The 8,555-nt window shown below is 43.6% G+C and overlaps 1 pseudogene; it reads left to right on the top strand.

Annotated features, from left to right (window-relative positions):
* Positions 1 to 1,723: 1,723 nt before the first annotated feature.
* LOC119310814 lies at positions 1,724 to 2,770 on the top strand (annotated as a pseudogene).
* The last annotated feature ends 5,785 nt before the right edge of the window (positions 2,771 to 8,555 follow it).

The raw sequence follows: 8,555 nt of genomic DNA, 5'->3' as shown, positions 1-8,555 counted from the left end.
ATCCGCGAGCGTACTTCATGTCTCATGCGGCCGATTGATGTTTTACTGGGCCGCCCCGACAGCATCACCTTCGAGCGCCAGTAAGCTAGACCAACACTGAGAGCGCCGGTTAGGAGCTCCTTGACCCCTTCCCGATGCATGATCCCTCGTAGCGGCGGAGGCCTCGGCTCTCCGGTTCACGTTCGTCGTGCGAGAAGGTCGCTGGCACTGCATGAGGTGGTGCAGTGAACGGCGGGACCAGTCGTAGCTAGGTGCCGCACGTAGTTTGGCTCGCCGACAGAGCAGCTTTGTTCGATTGTGGATGTGCATGTTGACTCCTATGTCTCAGTGTTGACGAGGATCCCCTGAGTCGGCCCAACAAATGGATTATTCTCATGGAACACATCCCCGACAGCAGATGTATGACTATCTTGCTTCTGTCATAAAAATGTCATTGATGTACATGGATGACAGAAAACACGATCTAATATGACAAAGCCATATCATCACAGATGCATCTTTTTTTTAGTGTTGGAACCTATCTTGTAGAGGCTTCAAATCCCCATAGGCAACAATGAATATTCAGGTGGGAACTTGATCCCAAGTGACCATTCAAAAAAAAAACTATGTTATATTAAACCGGTGGCTTTAAATTTTCTGGGTTTTTAGCCTCCTACTAGCTCTCACTTCGCCAATCTGGACCATCCATCGAAGATCTATCGGCCCATGTACAATTTCTCTATTGTTACATCCTAAGAGTAACTCTCAAATTGGCAAGTAGAGAAACTCTCAAGCACAATCCAGGCCATCCATTCGAGATCCAACAACCCACGCGAATTTTTCTATCTTTGCATATAAGAAGTGACACCATTATCGTATTTCCCACTTAGAATACACTATTGGGAAACTTTGGAAACTTATCCTTGCTCGCAAATGACCACTAACTCCAAATTCACGCGAGTGAATTACAAGAAACAACCACAAGGTTAGATTATCAGTAAACCACCAGTCTTGCTTTGTTTGACACATAACCACCACTTTTTAGACAATGGTAAAGCACGTTTAGGCCACAAAAATGACCGTTGGGACTAAAGCGTGTTTTGATCGAGAATTTGACCGGTGGGACTAAAGTGCATTTTGGGATAACATTGATTCACAGATAAAACGCGGTTTTGGATAACACATAACATTAATTCATGGCTAAAGCGTGTTTTGACCAAGAATCTGACCATTTGGAGTAAACTTCATTTTTGGATAACATTGATTGGTGTCTAAAGCGTGTTTTTGGATAACACATACATTGATTCATGGCTAAGGCGTGTGTGACCTTGAATCTAAAAGTTGAGACTAAGGCACATTTCGGTCGTCTGGCCATTGGGTGTAAAGTTTATTTTGGGATGACATTGATTGAAAGCTATAGCGCATTTCGGGATAACACATAACATTAACTCATAGATAAAGCGTGTTTTAATTGTGAATCGACCGTTAGTACCCGAGAGCCCTAAATAGGGGTAGGGTTGGGCCACGGTAGGCATACACCATAGCCATGCGTCCTTTCCCTCACTAGTAGTGCCACCGTACCCCCTTCCCCGTGCGCCCTAACATCACCATCAACCCCTCCCCAGCCAATTAGCGCCTACCTCCCCTACTTTGATGGCTTGAGATCAGTTCTCCCCATCCCGAAACCACCCCCATGAATTTCTTTGCACAAACTCCAATCTCGGAGGAGCCACAAAGGACTAGAATGAGGGCGTCAACATCATTGTGCACCCCTTCTGTGGCCCGAGGAACACACACTTTCAAGATTGCTGGCTATAGCCTTCAAAGGGGCCTCGGCGTTGGCAGGTACTTGTCGTCCGCTGCCTTTGATGTCGGCGGATACTTTTGGCGCATTGAGTACTACCCCGACGGGGAGATGGAGATGGAAAATGGGGACTATGCGTCTATTGCCCTAGATTTTGCGAGCACCAACTCCGAGGTGAGGGCGTACTTCGAGGTTAGGTTAGCCGATCAAGCCAACAAGCTGCCGCCATTGGTGTTGCTCTCCAAAAATATGCCGATAGTGTTTCGCTCTCATCCGCCAACCTATGTAGGCAAAGACTTCCTGCAACCATCAGTGTACCTGCGGGATGACAACCTTGCGATTGAATGCTCTATCACAGTTCTGGCAGAATCCAAGGTGGCAGTAACGGCGACTTCCATTGACATCCAAGTGCCTCCCTCAGACCTATCTAATAATCTCGTAGAATTACTTAAGGCGGGGGAGGAAACGGATGTCACATTCAAGGTTAGAGGGGAGAGTTTCCGTGCACACAAGATTGTGCTTGCAATGCGGTCACCGGTCTTCAAAGCGGTTCTCTTTGGGCCGATGGGCGACAGGACAAGGTGAACCATGAACATAGAAGGTATACAACCTGCTATTTTCAGTGCATTGCTTCACTTCATCTACACGGATTCGTTACCTTCCATGGGACATCTTTATGGAGATGATGGTGAAGAAATGGTCAAGCACTTGGTCATGGCCGCAGATAGGTATGCCATGGAGAGGATGAAGGTGATATGTGAGAGCATCCTTTGCAAGAATCTTAATGTTCAAAACGTCACTACTACTTTAGCTCTAGCCGACCGTTATCACTGCAACCAACTCAAAAATGCTTGCCTTGAGTTTATCACTTCTCCAGATAGAATAGACAATGTTGTGGCAAGTGAAGGGTATGCTAAACTCAAAAGATCCTGTCCTGCTATCATAGTTGATATTTTTGAGAGGGAAACTAAGTCCCGCAAAATTTAGCATGCCCATCCTTGGTTAGCCATATAGCTAATGAACATTTGTCTTCCAATTCAGTTTCCAATGATATTTCTGCCAAGAGCGGGCTTTTGCAAAATGATCTCTGTATGTGATGATATGCATCACCTTAATTATATCTTCTATGTAATAGCTCATCTTATATATGAACATTAATCTCTACAAGATTGCTACTGTTCTCTAAATTCTATTGTCTTTGAACTAAACAATTTGTTTATTGTTATACATTTTCTATGTGTGTGCTCCTTGAATTTATCAAAGCACTACCAGTGAGTATCCTAAATAGGTGCATGTCATACTCTCTTTTTTGCAACCTAGGTGCTGAACTACTTCTGCAGCTCTATCATCAGAGATATTGATAGGAGCAAGAGAGGATTTGTTGTAATTAACCATAAGACCGGTAGATTCAAAGAATCTATGCAAGATGTCTTTGATATTGTGTGATTGAAGTAGGTCGGAATATTGGACAATAGGATATTCCGGACTAAAATATTAATCAATAGGTAGTTTTGCTTCATCATCATGACATGCCTCATTATTCACAATCTGAAGCAATTCAATAGCCAAAGCACATACCAATAGAGAGACTGGGTCTCCCTGTTTGACCCATCTCTTACGTGTGATTTTCGTACCAGGAACCCCATTGAGGATGATGGAATTTCTATATTGAAAGGCCACATGATTTCTATATCCATCTAAAAGGTGCAGGGGCATTAGGAGGATTTCCAATTGATTTCATTATAACTATTGTTGTTGGAATATCTGTCCCCACACCATAGAAGCTCCAAAATCAACACTACCATTCAAATCACCTACATTGAGAATATCGGCCAATGCCTCACATTGCTAAAGAGCAATAGTACATGAGGCAAGTGGAACATATCATATATATTGTCATCTGCTATAACTTTTTGCACAAACAAAAATAATATCTTTATTCTTGGCAAAATAATGAAGCTGTGAGAATTTACCTTGAAGAGTATCATCATGCCAATGATCATTCCATAACAATGATGCATCACCACTACGAGTTTTGCATGCAGTTAATTGTTTGAACTTGTTTAAAAGGTTGAACTAGTCCTTCAACCAGAATGACCGCACATTGGATGAGTTCGTGGGGACAAAGCCATTGTTATAGTAAAGCTTTCCATATGATTTACACCTAGGGAGTATTATGATGGTAGGAAATTTTGAACACTTTTTTCATCAGCAAAGCTCTATTCTTCCACCTTAGATCCAGTATACCTAATCCACTAGCAATCTTGGTAAGAAAACATTGCCCTATTTAACCATCCATTTTCCTTGTTTGTTGATATTCTTGCCATACCACAATAAAGATCCTCCATATTTTTCAAAATGGCTAGTGATAGTAAATGACACTTTGATAGAGAACATTGCAAATATAGGCAGAGGAGATATAATTGCTTTCCAATGCACTAATTTGCCAACATATTATAGCTAGAAGCAATCCCAGAGTACCTCTTCTCCAATTTGGTAACTATGGTTATAGATCATCAACTCTATGTCTGTAGATGTCAATAGGAAACCCTAAATAGGTGTCGTGGAATTAACACGGCAGATGCCCTAGCAAAAGGACTTTGGTGTGCAGCCATCGCAGCTAGGTTAGCTTAAAGGGGTTAAACGGGACAAAGGACACAAAGAGTTTTACCTGGTTTGGCCCCTCTCAATGAGGTAAAAGCCTACTCCTGCTTTCGATTATATTACTTGTGTTTCGATTACCAGGGAGTGAATACGCTTGACCTAGTACTCGGTCGATTGTTTCTTCAGTTTAACCCGCCACCGAGTCTCACCTTTATATACACAGATTGAGGCCTGGCGGTTTACAGAGTCCCGGACGGTTCACACAACGTGACCAACTCGGTTTCTAAGGAAACTTGCCTTATGGAACAAGTTAAACACATGGCGGCTCATCCCTCTGGGCCTCCAGTCGCCTCCGAGTCTTGGGCCTCCAACAGGCTTGCTTCATGAACCACCATCTTCAACTCTTCTGGACCTTATCAGGCCTCTTCATCATTAAGTCACTAGTGGCATGACCGGCCCCTCCTGGGCAGGTCATACCCAATAGTTATATCCCCAACATTAGGCCCCATGTTGATTTGAACTTGTTCACATCGAACTTCATCACTTGACTTATAAGAATCTTTTCTTATCAATTCATTACCATTTCATTGCAACCCGCCATGACGTCACATTTCAGAACTGTGTTGACCCGCCATGACTTCATTGTGCATTAACTTCGTACAAAGCTTGGGACATATTAATAGATCTTTTATCTTAATGGACCTCCCGAAAACCGAGGCATCCACATAGCCACATAATCATTTTTTGGCTTCCTCGATTCCCGCGCATGCCATCTATCCACTTCCTTATAAATAGGGGCAGGGGGAGGTTTATCATTTGCCGTTATTTTCTTTTTAGGCCAAATATGACTAAAACTATCATTACCTGCAACTGGGTTCCCTCCATTGTGACGGAGGAAATGCTTACAGAGTATGTTGAGACTGGTATCATGGCTGCCAAAGAGATCATCCACTAGCGGGTTCCAGAGCCGGGTGAACTCAAACCTCAACCCAAGGATAATGAGACCCTAATATTTGCTGATCATATAAACCGGGGCTTCTCCCCGCCCGGGTCAAAGTTCTTCCGTGATGTACTACATTTCTTTTAGCTCCATCCTCAGGACATCAGGCCAAATTCCGTGTCTAATATCTGCAAGTTCCAAGTTTTTTGCAAAGTATATCTTCAAGAAGAATCCAGCATTGAACTCTTCAGAGAGTATTTCTATTTGAACTCCCAGAATGAGTTCATAGACGGTCCCAACCTAGAACTTGGCGGAATCTCCATCCAACGTCGAAGAGATGCACTTTTTCCTACAGCCACACTTCCCTGTCATCCCAAGGACAGGAACCCAACTTGGTTTTATGGCCAAGACACTTCTCCATCTGATGAGAACCCTCTGTCGGGTTTCCACGAGGACCGACTTAGCCCAAGACATCCCCTTCCAGGCCGGCTCACGGCCGCTTAGCGGGCCAAGTATAGAGCCACCTTTTCCAAAGTAAGGGCTTTGCTTGCTAATGGGCTGACCAACATCGACCTAATCTATTGCTAGGTCGCGTGGAGGATTATACCCCTGAGCCATCGACCCGGCTTAATGTCCACATATACTGGTGACACCAAGGATCCATTACGCCATAGCTCAGTGCATTTGGATAACAAGGGCATCAATGATATGACAAAAAGTCTGCTTGGAGAATCCTTAGAGAGCTGCAGCAAAACAGGGTTGAACCCTTTCTACGTTCTTAACCGCCTCCACCTTCAAGTGATCAATGCACACTTTACTTTTCTGTTTATACAAACTGCATATCCCTTATTTTCACTTTGATATGCGCAGGCCGACTCTACCTTCTGGAAGAAGAAATATCAAGAAAAGAAGAAGGCAGCTAAAAAGCCCAGGGCCAAAAGCAAGGCCTCCAAAAAGAATAAGGAGAAAACTAATGTCTTAGAACTCTTTTATCTGGATGATGAGTCAGAGGTAGAACTTGACTCCCCTGGCTCATTTTTTATGCATCTTATTGATGCTGACCTCCCTCAGGATGATATGAAGGCCAACCAGGTGGATGATGACGAGGTAACTATCATTCCCTCCGACTCAGAGCCTTTGCCAAGACAGAAAATTCAACGTGTGACTTGAAAAGTAAGATTTTCACACCCTTTAGTTTACTTGAATCCAAACTTTCTTCTGAAGCAACAACAACATGAGACCAGGCGCCAGACCCAGAACAATGGGGGCGGAGAGTTATCCTCCAGCTTACCCAATACACCAGTTTGCAAGCGCCGGAAAGAGTTGCCTCAAAATTTAAACTCTTTTTATCCCAAGGCAGGTATTATTCGCCGTCCGCTTAATCCTTCTGACTCAAACTAACAGGGAACCTCAAATTCCTCTTCTGGTGACTCAAACGGAACTCAGCTGCCGGCTTTCAAGACTGCCCCTGGGTAGTAATTTTAGCCTTCATTGTTTTAACTTTGTAAGTACTCATACTGACCTTTCTATTTCTTTAGTGGTAAAGCTAAACCAAGCAAGAAAGCCAGGAAAATCTAGCCGGTTGAAGACCCCAAGACACATGAGCCGAAGAAACAACCGCCAGAGTCTGAAGCTTCAAATCAAAATGCTGAAAACATAGCTGAAGAGGTGCCACCAGAAATGCCAGAGACCCTTGTGGACCCTATGATGACTCATCAGGAGCTAAACCGCCGAGCCCTGCCAAGCCCGCTGAAGAGGCTGAATATGTTCTTATCACTGGCACCAGTTATACAGAGTCGGGGAATCCCACGGTCTTGGCCAAGCACATTGCCAAGGAAGAACTTGTCGAAAGGCAGAAGGTTAAATTTGATCTGTCCAACTACTCTTAGCTGGGCGTCGGTGAACTCCTCTCTGGCTATCTTAGCCAAGTTCATGCTGGTCACGAACTTGAGATGGGCATCGTCAAACAGATGCACCAAAAGTATGAGGTTCAAACTTCTACTTCCTTTGTTAATATATTCCTCCAGCCCCCAAGTCTTAGCCATAGGAAAGATTTAACAGAGTATGGTGAAGACTTCAATTACCAGAAACTAAATAGCTTCAAGCCGTAGCCCCCATGAACCAGCTTATCTTGACAAAGCTAAGCCGGTTCATTCTCATTAATAAAATAGAAAACTTCTATGTCCTAGCCCTCATGGGCTGGCTTAGTTATTTTTTAAATATTTACTGTAGGGTAAAACCCCCGCAGTCCTTTATTAAATCATAAGAGAAAGCATAATTGTACAAGGAAGGTCTTAAAGGTTAGAAGGCTAAACTAGGTTAGAGAGAACTTACATTTACAAGAGGGCATTAACCCAATCTACAAGCCTATGCTTACTGCTATCTTTGAGCCTATGAGACAATAGAAGAATATCATGTACAAAATTACATCTCCATGCAGCAAAAGTAGCCCATGCCCTTCTGAAGGTTCTCCCATTCCTTAGGATCCAAATATTCGAGGCAGTAGTGAGCATGACCTCAAAGAAGAAGGGGTGGCCAAATCTCTGTCTTGCTTGGGAAACACATTGCTGAATATTAGAGCCATGGCTCCAATCAATCTGTGGGTAGTTCCAAACCCTACAACTGAAGTTACATTGGAAGAAGAGGTGAGCTCTATCTTCATAAACATAAGCATTGCAGATGACACATAGATTACCATCCAGAGGTGACCTCCAATGCCTTCTCACCAACATGTCCTTCATGTTAAGCCTGTCAAAGAAAAGAAGTCAGCCAAAAACTTTGATTTTCACAGTGCATCTGCTCTGCCATAACCACTTACAAGGTTGGACAACTGGAAGGTGTGTATGTATGATGTCATAAAAACTCTGCTGAGTATTGTCCAGACTTTCCAGGCCATATCCAGACACCAGGCAAGGAAGGATCTCTTTGAAGATGAAGTAGCCACCCTTCCAAAGTTGCCAATTCAGATGTTGCCTCCTGTGATGTTGGTAAATGGAACATCGAGAACAGATCTTGGTTCAACATGAAGTCCTTGACAGAAACTTTGTCATCCAAAACAAAGGAGAAAAGTCTTGGTAATCTGAGATTCAAAGGCCGAGAAGAGCCACCCACATGCCAAGCATCAAGCCAGAAGAGAGCAGAATCCCCCATATTGATGTGCATTGAGGCAATTGACCTGTAATGGTCAACAAGCTTGAGGATATCCTTCCACCAAAAGGAGCAAGTGAG

The sequence above is a fragment of the Triticum dicoccoides genome, chromosome 1B (genome assembly GCF_002162155.2).
Source record: "Triticum dicoccoides isolate Atlit2015 ecotype Zavitan chromosome 1B, WEW_v2.0, whole genome shotgun sequence".
NCBI lineage: Eukaryota > Viridiplantae > Streptophyta > Magnoliopsida > Poales > Poaceae > Triticum > Triticum dicoccoides.
This window is presented reverse-complemented; position numbering and strand designations above follow the sequence as displayed.